Source organism: Dunckerocampus dactyliophorus, chromosome 6 (assembly GCF_027744805.1).
Source record: "Dunckerocampus dactyliophorus isolate RoL2022-P2 chromosome 6, RoL_Ddac_1.1, whole genome shotgun sequence".
Taxonomy (NCBI): Eukaryota; Metazoa; Chordata; class Actinopteri; order Syngnathiformes; family Syngnathidae; genus Dunckerocampus; species Dunckerocampus dactyliophorus.
Window position 1 is genome coordinate 330126 of NC_072824.1, and position 12431 is coordinate 342556.

The window sequence follows — 12431 nt, forward strand, 5'->3', positions numbered from 1 at the left end:
AGATGCTACAATTTTGTGGGGAATCCGGGGATTCTGCTGCCTGAAATGTTTCAGGTGGTCAATACTTATTTTTTTACTAACCACTCCAATGGCCCCAAGGAGATCAGCACTGTTGCCATCAATTGAAATGATGGTGAAGGGGCCAAGAAAACTGGACTCCAGCTTCCCACCCTTACGCTGCTGCTTCCTGACATTTTGTCGCCACACTCTGTCACCAGCTGCAAAGCTGACTTTGCTACCTTTCACGTTTATTTTTTGGACTGTTCTCTGCTGTGATCTGGAGACGTTCTCCTTGACAATGGACCTGAGCTCATCAAGCCGCCTAATGTCATCACAAATCGTCTCCTCTCCTATCCTTTCCTCCACACTGCTGTCCAGCTGTAAAATAGACAATTACTCAAGATACACTTTCATGATACAGATATACAGTAATCCCTCGCCACTTCTCACTTCAGTGCTTGGTGGGTTTTTTCAACATATTTATGAAAAAAAACAAAATCATCAAAAACTAAAAATGGAAAAAATACATCCATATCGGCAGCCATATTGCGGGAAAAGGCGTTGTTTCATGTTGCTGTGTGAGAGAGAAGGTTTACCTGTTTACCAGTTTGCCAGACAAAGAGATGAGTTGACTTAGAGGCTTTACATGCATGTACTGTACTGTAATGTACTGTACTATACTGTGCATTTAAGGAAATAAGTGTACTGTTGTAATCTTTGTAAAAATACTGTTTACATATTTGAAACATTCTGGTACCCATATACACATTCATGAAAATCCCTGGGGGGGGTCAAATCCTACTTTTTCATCTTTTGCGGGAGGTTCTGGTCCCCGTTAACCGCGAAAAATGAGGGATTACTGTAACACACAAAACAGACTGGAAATATATGACTTATTTAATTTCATTATGACAACATTCAGTCTTCATAATGCAATAAAACCTAAGACTGTATTTCACGAACCTGAAAGTCCTCAGGAATTTGTGTTGGGTAGCGGGCTTCCCGACCAAACATTAAACAGTAGGGGGAGAACTTTGTTGTTGTCTGTTTTTTGGTTGGCAACCCAAACATCACAGCATCCAAATATTCATCCCACATTTGTGGTTTGGACCCAACCAATTTACAAAGAGCCCTAAAAGGGAAACAAATGATATTGCAAATCTCTTCAACAATATCATTTGTGAAGGACAACTTGGCTGACAAAGTGGCTTTCCTTACTTCTGTATGGTTGCGTTCATGCGCTCCACCAGACCATTGGTTTGAGGGTGGTATGGAGCACATAAGCTTCTTTTTATCCCCTGTATTTTACAGACGTTCTTGTTGATCTGTTAACACATACACAGACTGGTTATTTTAAAGATATGTATTATAATAGTAATAGATTACAATAAGGACATAAGTTCAGTGCGTACCGCATTTACAAACTCACTCCCCTGGTCTGTGAGAATGCGCTTTGGTGCCTCAAACTGATCAATCAATCAAAGTTTATTTATATAGTGCTTTACAATAGCCCACGGGCTCCCAAAGTGCTTCACAATAAGACAAAACATAAGAACACAGCATAAAACATAAACACAAAGTAAACACAGAATAAAAACTCTATAAGAAAATGCTTCAGTGCTGCAGAGTGCTAAAAGCCTTTAAAAGTACATAAAATGGGAGTCAACAAGAACTAAAAATGCATAAAATACAAGACCGCCCTAGTCGGTGTTGAACGCCTGTCTAAAAAAATGAGTTTTCAATTTCGATTTAAAAAGGCCGACTTCAGTAGTGGTGCGAATGTCAGTGGGAAGTTTGTTCCACAGTCTGGGAGCAGCGACGGAGAAACAGCGTTCGCCCCACTGTTTGTATTTTGCCCGTGGGACTTCTAACAGAAGCTGTCCCGAGGAACGGAGGGCCCTGCCGTGATTGCGGATAGTTAAAAGCTCAGACAGGTACGACGGAGCAAGGCCGTTAATGGCATTAAAAACAAATACTAAAATTTTAAAATCGATTCTAAAACGAACTGGAAGCCAGTAGAGTGATGACAGCACCGGGGTGATGTGCTCACGTCTGGGCGTGTTTGTTAAAAACCGGGCAGCAGCGTTCTGGACCAGCTGCAGACGCGAAATTGAGGTCTGGCTCAGGCCAACGTAAAGTGCGTTGCAGTAGTCCAGTCTTGTGCTGATGAAAGCATGGATCGCTTTCTCAAGATCCTGCTGACCTAAAAAAGGCTTCACTTTAGCCAGAAGACGGAGCTGAAAGAAGCTCGTCCTAATGACAGAGCTAATCTGTTTGTCGAATTTAAGTCCACTATCGAATATGACCCCAAGATTTTTGACATCAGGTTTAAAAAAGGGAGCCAGAGAGACGAAATTCGCTGCAACAGTGTGCAATGTTGGTGACATACCAAATAAAATACACTCTGTTTTGCTGTAAAAAGTTCCGATCCAGCCACTGCTTTACGTCAGTAATACAATCGAGCAGTCTAGTGGGAGCAGTATTGTCAGTGGGTCTAATAGGCAGATATATCTGCAGGTCATCAGCATAGAGATGAAAAGACAAATTATGTCTTTCCAAAATTGAACCCAGGGGTAATAAATACAGAGAAAACAGAACAGGGCCAAGGATGGATCCCTGTGGCACCCCGCACGAGAGGGACGCATGGGAGGAGCAGAGGTCACCGATCATAACGGAGAAGTTTCTATTAGCCAGGTATGACCTAAACCACCGGAGAGCAATGCCTTGGATACCGACACAGCGCTCCAGGCGGGATACAAGGACTGCATGGTCAACTGTATCAAAGGCCGCTGTGAGGTCCAGCAGCACCAACACAGCGGGATTCCCAGCATCAACAGACAGGGCAATGTCATTGTGCACCTTTAACAGCGCCGACTCAGTGCTATGTCGGGATCTAAAACCAGACTGGAATTTATCAAGAACAGAGTTCATCTCTAGGAAAGTTTGTAACTGAGTAAAAACAACTTTTTCTAAAACCTTTGAAAGAAAGGGCAAGTGTGAGACAGGCCTAAAATTGGACAGCACAGAGGGGTCGAGATTAGGTTTTTTTAGGAGGGGTCTAACCACAGCATGTTTGAAGGCAGCTGGGACAGATCCTATGTTAAGACAGGTGTTTATAAAAACAAGCAAACTTGACCCAACAGAATTAAAAACCTCTTTTAAAAACTTGGCTGGGATGACATCTAGGGGACAGTTAGTGGGTTTCATGCCACTAACCACCTTGGTAAGAGACACCAGAGAAATGGTCTCAAACCGCTCAAAGACGGCAGTCTGTGCAGGAGGACCATGTACATTCTCAGAAGACATCCCTGAGCTGCTGATGTTCTTCCTGATAGATGCCACTTTGTCAGAGAACAATGAGACAAACTTTTCACATGTTGTAGTGGTGGCATCAGACAGAATAGTGGGGCGTGGATTAATAACAGAGTCAATGGTTTTAAATAAGAGTCTTGGTTGGTGAGAGCTGTTGGTTATAATGGAGGACAGATATTTGGACTTGGCCTCCTTCAGGGCTCTCTGATAGGTGGCCAATCTGTCCCTCAACCAACCCAGGGAAACATGCAATCTGTCTTTTTTCCACCGCCGTTCAGCCTGTCTACATTGTTGTCTGAGCAGCCGGGTGTGGTCATTCAACCAGGGATCAGACTTGGTTTTAGTGTTTTTTTGCCGAAAAGGGGCAGCAGAGTCCAGAATCTCAGTACATGTAGAATGGAAGGTGGAGAGTAGGCTGTCTGGGCAAAGAGGAGGAACCAGCCTAGTGACAGTATGTAGCTGAGAGTCCCTGAAGGCAGCAGCAAACACTCCAGCTGTTAATGGACTGAAGATGCGGCGTCTGAGGGCTGAAGAAACAGGCTTATTGGCAGGTGGGGGGGCAGCAAAGTCAAAGATAATGGGGAGGTGATCAGATATAGCCGTGTCTACAATTTCTCTGAGGGAAACAGGAAGCCCACGAGAGATGACTAGGTCCAGAGTGTGGCCATGGTCATGTGTTGGTGCATTAACAGACTGAGTAAGGCCAAAGGAGTCCAAAAGCTGTTTAAACTCATTAGCCATTTGGTTTGTTGCACAACAAACATGAATATTAAAGTCCCCACAGATCAACAGACTATCAAACTTTGGGATAAAGTCAGACAGAAATTCAGAAAATTCCTGTAGAAAGTCCTTATTAAATTTAGGTGGGCGATAGACTGTGGCGCACAGCACGGGGCGGATGAAGTCGATCACAAACAGCTGCAGCTCAAAGCTAGAATAATTATTCACCGTTATTATTCTGCATCTGAAGCTGTCCTTGAATATAGCAGCCAAGCCGCTGCTGAAGAAGGAACAGCCGGGTGAGAGGAGCTCCGAGAAGGCGCTGTTCTCCCCTGGTTTCAACCAGGTCTCAGTCAGCAGGAGGAAATCCAGGTCATGAGTCATGAAGAAGTCATTCAGAATAAATGTTTTATTCGTAAGAGATCTGATGTTAATCAGCGCGGTATGAACCGAGCGTCCGTCAGCCAGGTGAGGGAGGCGGCTGAGCGAGCGGAGATTCGCCGGCACACAGCCCCGCTGGGAGATCCACACGGGCCGACAACACGGAAGCAGCGCCTCGGTGTCATGGAGGACCGGCCGGAGCCATCGATATCTGAGCTCAGTGGAACCCCGTAGATCGTAGCCTCTGTAGTCAGAGGAGGATCCAGCTGGTTTGCGACAGGTATCGTGACGGGAAGACGCCAAGTAGGATTTCAGCTTGGTAAGCACTCCTCCGCGTCTTCCGCGTTTTCTGCGGCGGTTGTTGCGGGGAAGGCAGCAGGGAAGTCGCAGCAGATGTGGAGGTATGGACGCCAGGAAAGGCGGAGGCGACTTTGAATGTCCACCAAAGTGACATAAAGACACATTCTCCAAAGACTCACGAATATTAAGAAGTGTCAAGCGATCGTACACCTGCAGCGATGAGACACTCCTTATAGCAAACAGCACACACAATATGAACAGCGAAAAAAACAGCAGAGGCAGACGGACAGCCAAACACAGGGGCGCCATCTTTGAGACCAGCTGATGAACAAATGTGATCATTTGTTCAGTAACCTCCTCTGCCCTTTTTGTTTTAAGAGGATAAGCTTGTGGCCATTTGGTGAAATAGTCCACCATCACACACACATATGTATGTATGAGCGCTGGTTGTGGTGGTCAGTTTCCCAATAAGGTGCATACCCACAAGTTCAAAGGGTTGAGTAACCTAAAGAAATAAAACAGTGAAAGAATTATGTAAGGGTCTCAAAATATCTCTAGACTTATCACTTTAACAAACATGAATCTGCTTTGTTCAAGTTTTGGTTTTGTTTTCCTTTTTTAAACAGTTGTATGCCAAAACAACTATCTAGTGAGTATCAAAGTATCCTGCATGATGATGTCAGGGAAGAAAAAGGTGAGGACGTAAATGCAAACTTTTACAAAGTGGGTCAGAGAACCCAGGAGCAGACAGGGGAGGAAAAACTGTTAGACAAAATGGAATTTATTGAAACAAAACCTTGTAATACAAAACCCGAGTAAACCAGACAGAACCAAAGCTAACTCGTACAACCCCATGGACGAATGTAACCAGACATTTATTAGAATTCTTTTTTTCCTAACAGTCAATTACAACGCTGAAGTTAGCTTCCCATTCGGCACTTAAATGTAAACTTAATGTGGAATTGAAGGTGACGTAATTAGCAATGCGAGTGTTTGTCCTGATGGGTTTTTTTCTGACACTTCCTAACGTGAAAACATTTTGGACATTTTAGTTAAGACATTGCCTTTTCCTGACACTCACTATTGTATTTGTCAAACTTTTGATGTGTGAAAATAAAATAGAGGCACATTTAGACATTTTTAGCACCTAGTCCATATTAGACCAGGTCCTCTTTGAAAACCATTCGACCAAGACTTCTCAAATTTGGTACCGTGTGCACACAACTGACTCCTTTTAATATTCTTCAAATAATAGCTGTACATGTTCAATGCCTTCTCATAAATCTATGCACAAATGTCTAAATGTGCCTCTATTGTATTTTCACAAATCAAAAGTTTCACAAATCCAATAGTGAGTGTCACGAAAAGGCAACGTCTTAACTGAAATGTCTACAATATTTTCACATTAGGAAGAGTAACAACAAAAAGACCACCAGTAAAAAAACACTCACATTGCTCATAACGTCGCCTTAAATTCCACCTGCCGAATCAGAAGCTGGTGAATCGGAGGCCAACTTCAGCATCGTCAGTATGTTCTACAAGAGCCAAACACAAAATCCCATTGTAAACGTGCGTGTTCTTACCCGTGTATCTATGTCCTTGGTCATTCCAGGCCAGAAAAAACGTATGCAAATAGCATCCCGTGTTTTTTTCTGGCCAGTGTGAGCTCCTGTGGGGCTAGCATGAAACTCAACAAAAATTGTGTTTGCTTCTTCTGTACCACAAACCACTTTTGTTTTTATTTCTCTGCCAGATCCCTTGGTGTCATACAGTGCTCCACCTACAGGATAAATGATGACATGAATTCATGTATAGAATGCCAGACCTTGAATTCATTTCAAACACTAACACGATGAAGAAGTGTGCTGACATCCAACATCCATCAATGGCATTAAGTAGCCTGATCATGTTTTAAAGCTATGCAGATATATGGATATAGTGGTTGGTCTCATGCTCGACTAAGCCTTACACAACCGTTTAACCTACTTAGTTAAGTTTTAAAAAACTTAAATAATGTCAATTTCTTGTAACATCCCATATTTCTTAAAGCAGAGCATTTTATTTTCACGATAGTTTGACAAACTAAGGGATTCACAAATGATCTCATAAGCCCTGACACATGTTGACGTTAGCCAGTGAACCTTAATTAGCCTACTTTGTCAGGACTGTTGTGAGGAGTCTGGTGTAGCATCCCAAGATGCAGCAGCAAGACAACTCCAGGTAAGAAAAAAGGTCTTCATTCTAACACAAGGCAGTTAAACTAAAAGGAACAAAAACAACGGTGCCAACTAGAGTCCAAGGGCACCGCGATAAAAGGAGTGAGGCAGGTAAGGAAACAAAAGATACCTGAGACACGAGCGGGTTGCCAGATGAGCAGGCGGAAAGTCAAACATGCACAAAACAATGTCTAGGAAGACATAGCAGGAACGGTCCAACACGCGGAATAATCCCACGTCTTCCAGACGCAGCCACAGGGATTAAGTATCTCAGACAATGAGATACAGCTGTGCTCATCAGGCATCTGAATGACACAGAAAGAACGGCAGTAACTGAATCTAGAAATTAACTTAATGAAAGCAAATGATATATCACCGTAGAGCGTGACACTACTTACCTTCAACATGATACTTGGACGCTTTTCTACAAAATTTGGACTTTTGTGGTCTTGTCAGCCCATCTGTGTGTGGTGATATAAGACACGTGCACTGCTTATTGGACTGATCCTCCTTGGTTGCTAGCGCTAGGTGCCGTTCTATAAGAGTGCCTGCTGCTTTGTCGCTTGCCCTTTGACAGACAATTGCTGCATAAAAGGGGTTAATGCCGCTTGCGGACCCATGCCGCGCACAACTAAACTCAAGGTAGGGTTTCCCCTGGTTACGGCGTAGCGCATAGCTTAGCTTAGTTTATAGCCTCTATGCTATGTTTATAGGCTCACGTGTCTGCGCGTCTCTCTCAATGAGCGACAAGCTTGCTGTCAAGTGGTAAGTATGTCCGTCTTCCTGGTGCATGAGCTGTCTATTCCAATTTGATTTATTCCTCCTTTTTTTCTGTTTTTGGTAGACGCTGCCATCTTGCCCGTGTGCAAATTTCCGAGCTGACACATATTGCTTGTTTGTTGTGTCGGTTCTGCATGTCCACCGGTCCCGTCTGCTTGCTGTTAATGCCGCTTTTCTACTGCGGCTACGGCACGCTTGGTAAATGCGAGCGACCCTCCAGTGTCTACAACTAGCTGGGGGCTACGTTTGGGGCTTTCTGCGGGAGCTACCCCACTCCCCCCTACAGAACGCTTTTCCCTCACCAAACGACGAACTGTGCCGCTCGCGTTGACTTGAGTCAAGTCAGAACTGACTGAACTGTTGCTCACAGAAATGTTTATGTTGTAAACATTGTTTTTTCCCAGGAGCTGCGGGTCAAATGATGGTGGTGGTGGTGCTCCTTCTGTGGTGGTAACTTTGTTTGTATATATTTGCAAAGCACTTGTTTCGGTTGATTTTGGTTTTGTAGTGGTTTAGTTGTGTTTTGGTGCTTTATTTAGGTTGCCCCATCCATCCAGCCTAACTCCAGCTCCCTGGCTCTTTGTGGGTGAGTGTATGTGGGTGTGTGCGTGTGAGTTCCTTGGCGCCAAATTTTTAGAAGACAACAAGAGCCAATATTTTAATTAACTTGAAATAAAAGTCTGTTTTAAGAATTTGAAATAAGAATAATACATATTGTAAATGGAGCCAGTGTCTCTGTCGCCTTATTCAAAGTAAGCTTACCTGTGTGCCTTAGTTTCATTATTCCCCTCTTAGGGTGACGTTGTTAAACCCTTTACTACATCAGTCCATACAAACTTTGAACCCTCACCCTCCCCGCCACATGTGTACTTTTTGTGTGTTTTGTACAACAACAAAGCTTCATACAATGAATGAGCTTGGTACATATTTTCAATATTTTGGCATTAGGTTGTTGATGTGTGAATGAGCAGAGCGCCATCAAGTGCAACAGCTTTATTTGTAATTTTCCACAAAGGCACTGGTGGGGAGTCTGTCAGCCCAACAAAAGAATATGAAACAGGTGAGGACTGTTGCATCACGCCTCATTCACTGTCTGCTAACAACTCTTCCTGGTGTCTTGGTCACACTTGCTTCCTTTCATTTGTAATGCAGTAAAAGTTCACCAGCTGCTGACCAGAAACTCAACAGGTAATTACGTGCACATTTCTAGTTTGTCATTTGTTCTACAGAAACAAATAAATCGAGGGACAACTGTGGAACAAAGTGCCACAGCTACATTGTGAATGTCTAACCTGCTCCTCTCACCGCGTTTCTGGATATGCTAGAATCAAATGCTTCGACATATCTAACAAATATAAAGCCAAGAAATTCAAGCTTTCATATACTGTGTGCTTTGGGTGCTGTATAGTTACCATAAAGCTGACAAAACGTACCATCGCTCCGTTATCATGAAGTACTGTGCCGGAAGAATAGCACAGCGTCACACGGTTTAGTTTTCAGCTGAGCGTGTGCGCTCCCACGACCTGCATGCAGATCTCAGCATGGATGCAAAACTCGGCACAACACCGGTCCTGTCTAAGTTCTCCTCGGTGAAATGACTTGAACAGAGTTGCGATCTGGCTGCAGGAATCCACCTGTCTCTCCGCATATTTACTACCCATTGCTTTAGAAGTTGAGCATTGCAGTGTGGAAATCTAAAGGAGAATAAGGGCTCATTTACAACTACTTAGATGAAAAGATGCTTACAGATTTAAAGTATCTATTTTATTAACTATTTTTATTATTTGGAAGCATTTACCAACCTGTGAAATGTAAGTCCCTTCTCGCGATTTTCACGAGTATCATGATTTGGCAATTAATAGCAGCACAAGACGGCATCTCCAACTCCTCTTAGTTGTGAGGCTTTCTTGTTTTGGGTGAAACAACATGGCGACTTCTATACTTCCGGTGGCTTCAAGCCTCCACTGCGCAGCAAGCGATCGGGGCCATTCCAGTTATAGAGTTCAGTGGTATTGATTAGTCGTCCTGGCAGAATGAGACGCCCACGGTCATTCTTTCAAATTTCCATGGTTATGCTTTTGTCATGACCAAATGACAAAACTCAAATGGAAAAAAAAAGACAAATTGGAAAAAGAATATGATTGAATTATTGATTCTTTGTATTTCCACACGTATTCCCTTTTCATTTTGGCACTCCTGTGGTTCCATATGAATCTACTCTACAGATCAATTTGAAGTATTTAGGAGAAGTGGCAGCAACCACTGTTGGAGTTTAAGCGGATGACCTCAGAACGTTGGGATATAAGTTGTCCTGCCAACACACACGTGACTGGCTGGAATGCAGCTGTGCTTTTATTTTGAAAGAAACATTTTTGGTTGCAGAGCACAACATCGCATGAGGAATATTCAAGCTGCGTTGTCGTTGCCTTAAGTGGCTTTCATAGCAAATGGATTGAACAAGTACAGGGAAAGCAGAGCAAAAGAGACAGTTGGAATGAAAATGGCACTTCTGAACGTTTCCATACTGCTTTCAAATCCAGTGGCTTCAGGCAGTATCATGCCGAAAAACAACAAAAAACAAGCCAGGATGAATCAATAGAAATAAGCAAGTAAAAGAAATGAACAATCATGAATGGTTTTTCATGAAGTATCCTGTTCCAAATGCAGACCAACGAGCACGTAGCTCAGCCCTCACATCACACTTCATCCAGGGTTGTTCATCAGGCTATTTTCATTTTTTTTCATGGATGTCAGCCTTGTCAGAGGTTCCGCAACCCGACTAAAGTTCCTAATAAATCCTCGGTAGAAATGAGCAGATGTTTTCATGACGGTATTCCCTTAAACCAGAAGTGTCCACACTCTACCCCAGGGACCATTTGAGATTCATGGATGGATTCTTAGTGGCAGGGGGGGGCAGGATGAGATCTCCCAGCTTCAAGGTGCGGCCTGCAGGCTATTTGTGTACTGGCCCACGACAGAGAGCCATGCTGGTTTGTGTGTTTAATGAGAGTCATTGCATGATAGAGGAAGCAGTTGGTGGCTGGTAAACGTAACTGTGAGCACATATGCTGTAGTAGAAAGGACCAGTGGACCACCTTCTTCTCCTTTCCTGTCTTCAAGGACAACACTACACCAATCCAACTTTGATTAGAGTAGTCAGAGTAGTCATTGTACAGCTTGCATAGCATGGACAATGTGCTGAAAACCAACTGTACTTCTCCGCTCCGGGAGGGGGGGAACCACCCAGAGTTTGTGATGTGATGTGGGAATAAATTCACAAACCACATCAAGTACATTAGAGAGAGATGAAGGTCAAATGAGAAGGTCATACGCACGGTGAGTTGTAGCTAGGCAGATCCATCCCAGCACTTCCTGAACTTTTAACCACCCCGCTGCGCTTGCAGTTTGCGCTGCACCTGCCAGCATCCAGCATCTTTATCTACCTCTGCATGCGCTTTCAAATAGCAACTCACTCCTCTTGACCGCATTAGCGCTCAGGTGATTCTGTTCCTTACTGTTGACACGTGGCCCCGCCCTCTTCAATTAGGAAACAGTGGGCTGGAAAAAGAAGGGAAAATGATAGGATAGGAGGGAGAGAGAGAGAGAGAGGATTAGGCTGCTGTTTTTGGCCCACAGAAATTAACAGCAAACATTTTAAAATCAGCAGTCATTTTGCAAGAATAAAGTAAAACATATGAAGAGAAAAATGGAACGGGAAAACTTTAACGTCATAGTCTTATAAGGAAAAAAATGTTTTTTGTTTTTTTAAATCGTAATCTTATGAGAAACAAAACAAATTAAAGTTGTATTTTTGGAAAAAAATCGGTTGTGGAAAAAGGTCTAATATTATGAGAATAAAGTCAAAATATTTCAGGAAAAAAGTCAAAATTACACAAAGAAATTTGCAACAAGAAACTTGAAATAGCAAAAGAGCAGAAATGGGAAAAAAACGTCATTTTATGAGAATAAAGTCAAAATATTACAAGAAAAAAGTTGTATTCTAACGAGAAAAAGTTGCAATTTTACAAGAATAAACGGGGAATATTATGAGGAAAAACCGTGTCATTTACATGAGAATAAAGTCAGGATATGATGGTAATGAAGTCAGAATTACCAGAAGAAAATTAACCAAAAAACATTTGAAGTAGTTGGAAAATGTAAAAAATGAACGGGGAAAAAAGCAAAGGGTGAAGTTGGTGCTCGTTCCTTTCACACGTCTTGTAAGATGACATCTTATTTACTCAACTGCAGAAAGTAGTAAGGTTGTATTTGTTCCAGTCAGATGAAGGTTCACCTAATAGTGCAATATTAGACAATATCTTTGAAAAGAAGTACATACAGTACATACCTAGTAACAGTCATAGACCTCAGGTCTTTTTGGAACGTTTTGAACAGAATTTGAAATATGGTGACTTAGAAAAGAAAAGCAGCAGAATTGCCAGCTTGAATGAAGTGAAGCCAGCGTTATTAGTGGATGCCTCCAGACCCAGGTCAGTACCACTTGCCAAACGCAGTAGAGGGAGGGAGCAATGTTTCACCCATCTGAGCGTGGATGTTCCTGCATGGATAGGGTAGGATTACATAAACCTATTCCCTGTTGAACATTTCGCTGGCTAAAATCATTCTCAATTCATCAGCTATGAGAACACAAAAACAATTGCTTCTTAGATGTAAAGTACAGTAAGTATTTGGACAATAAATGATTGTTCATTGTTTCCCACC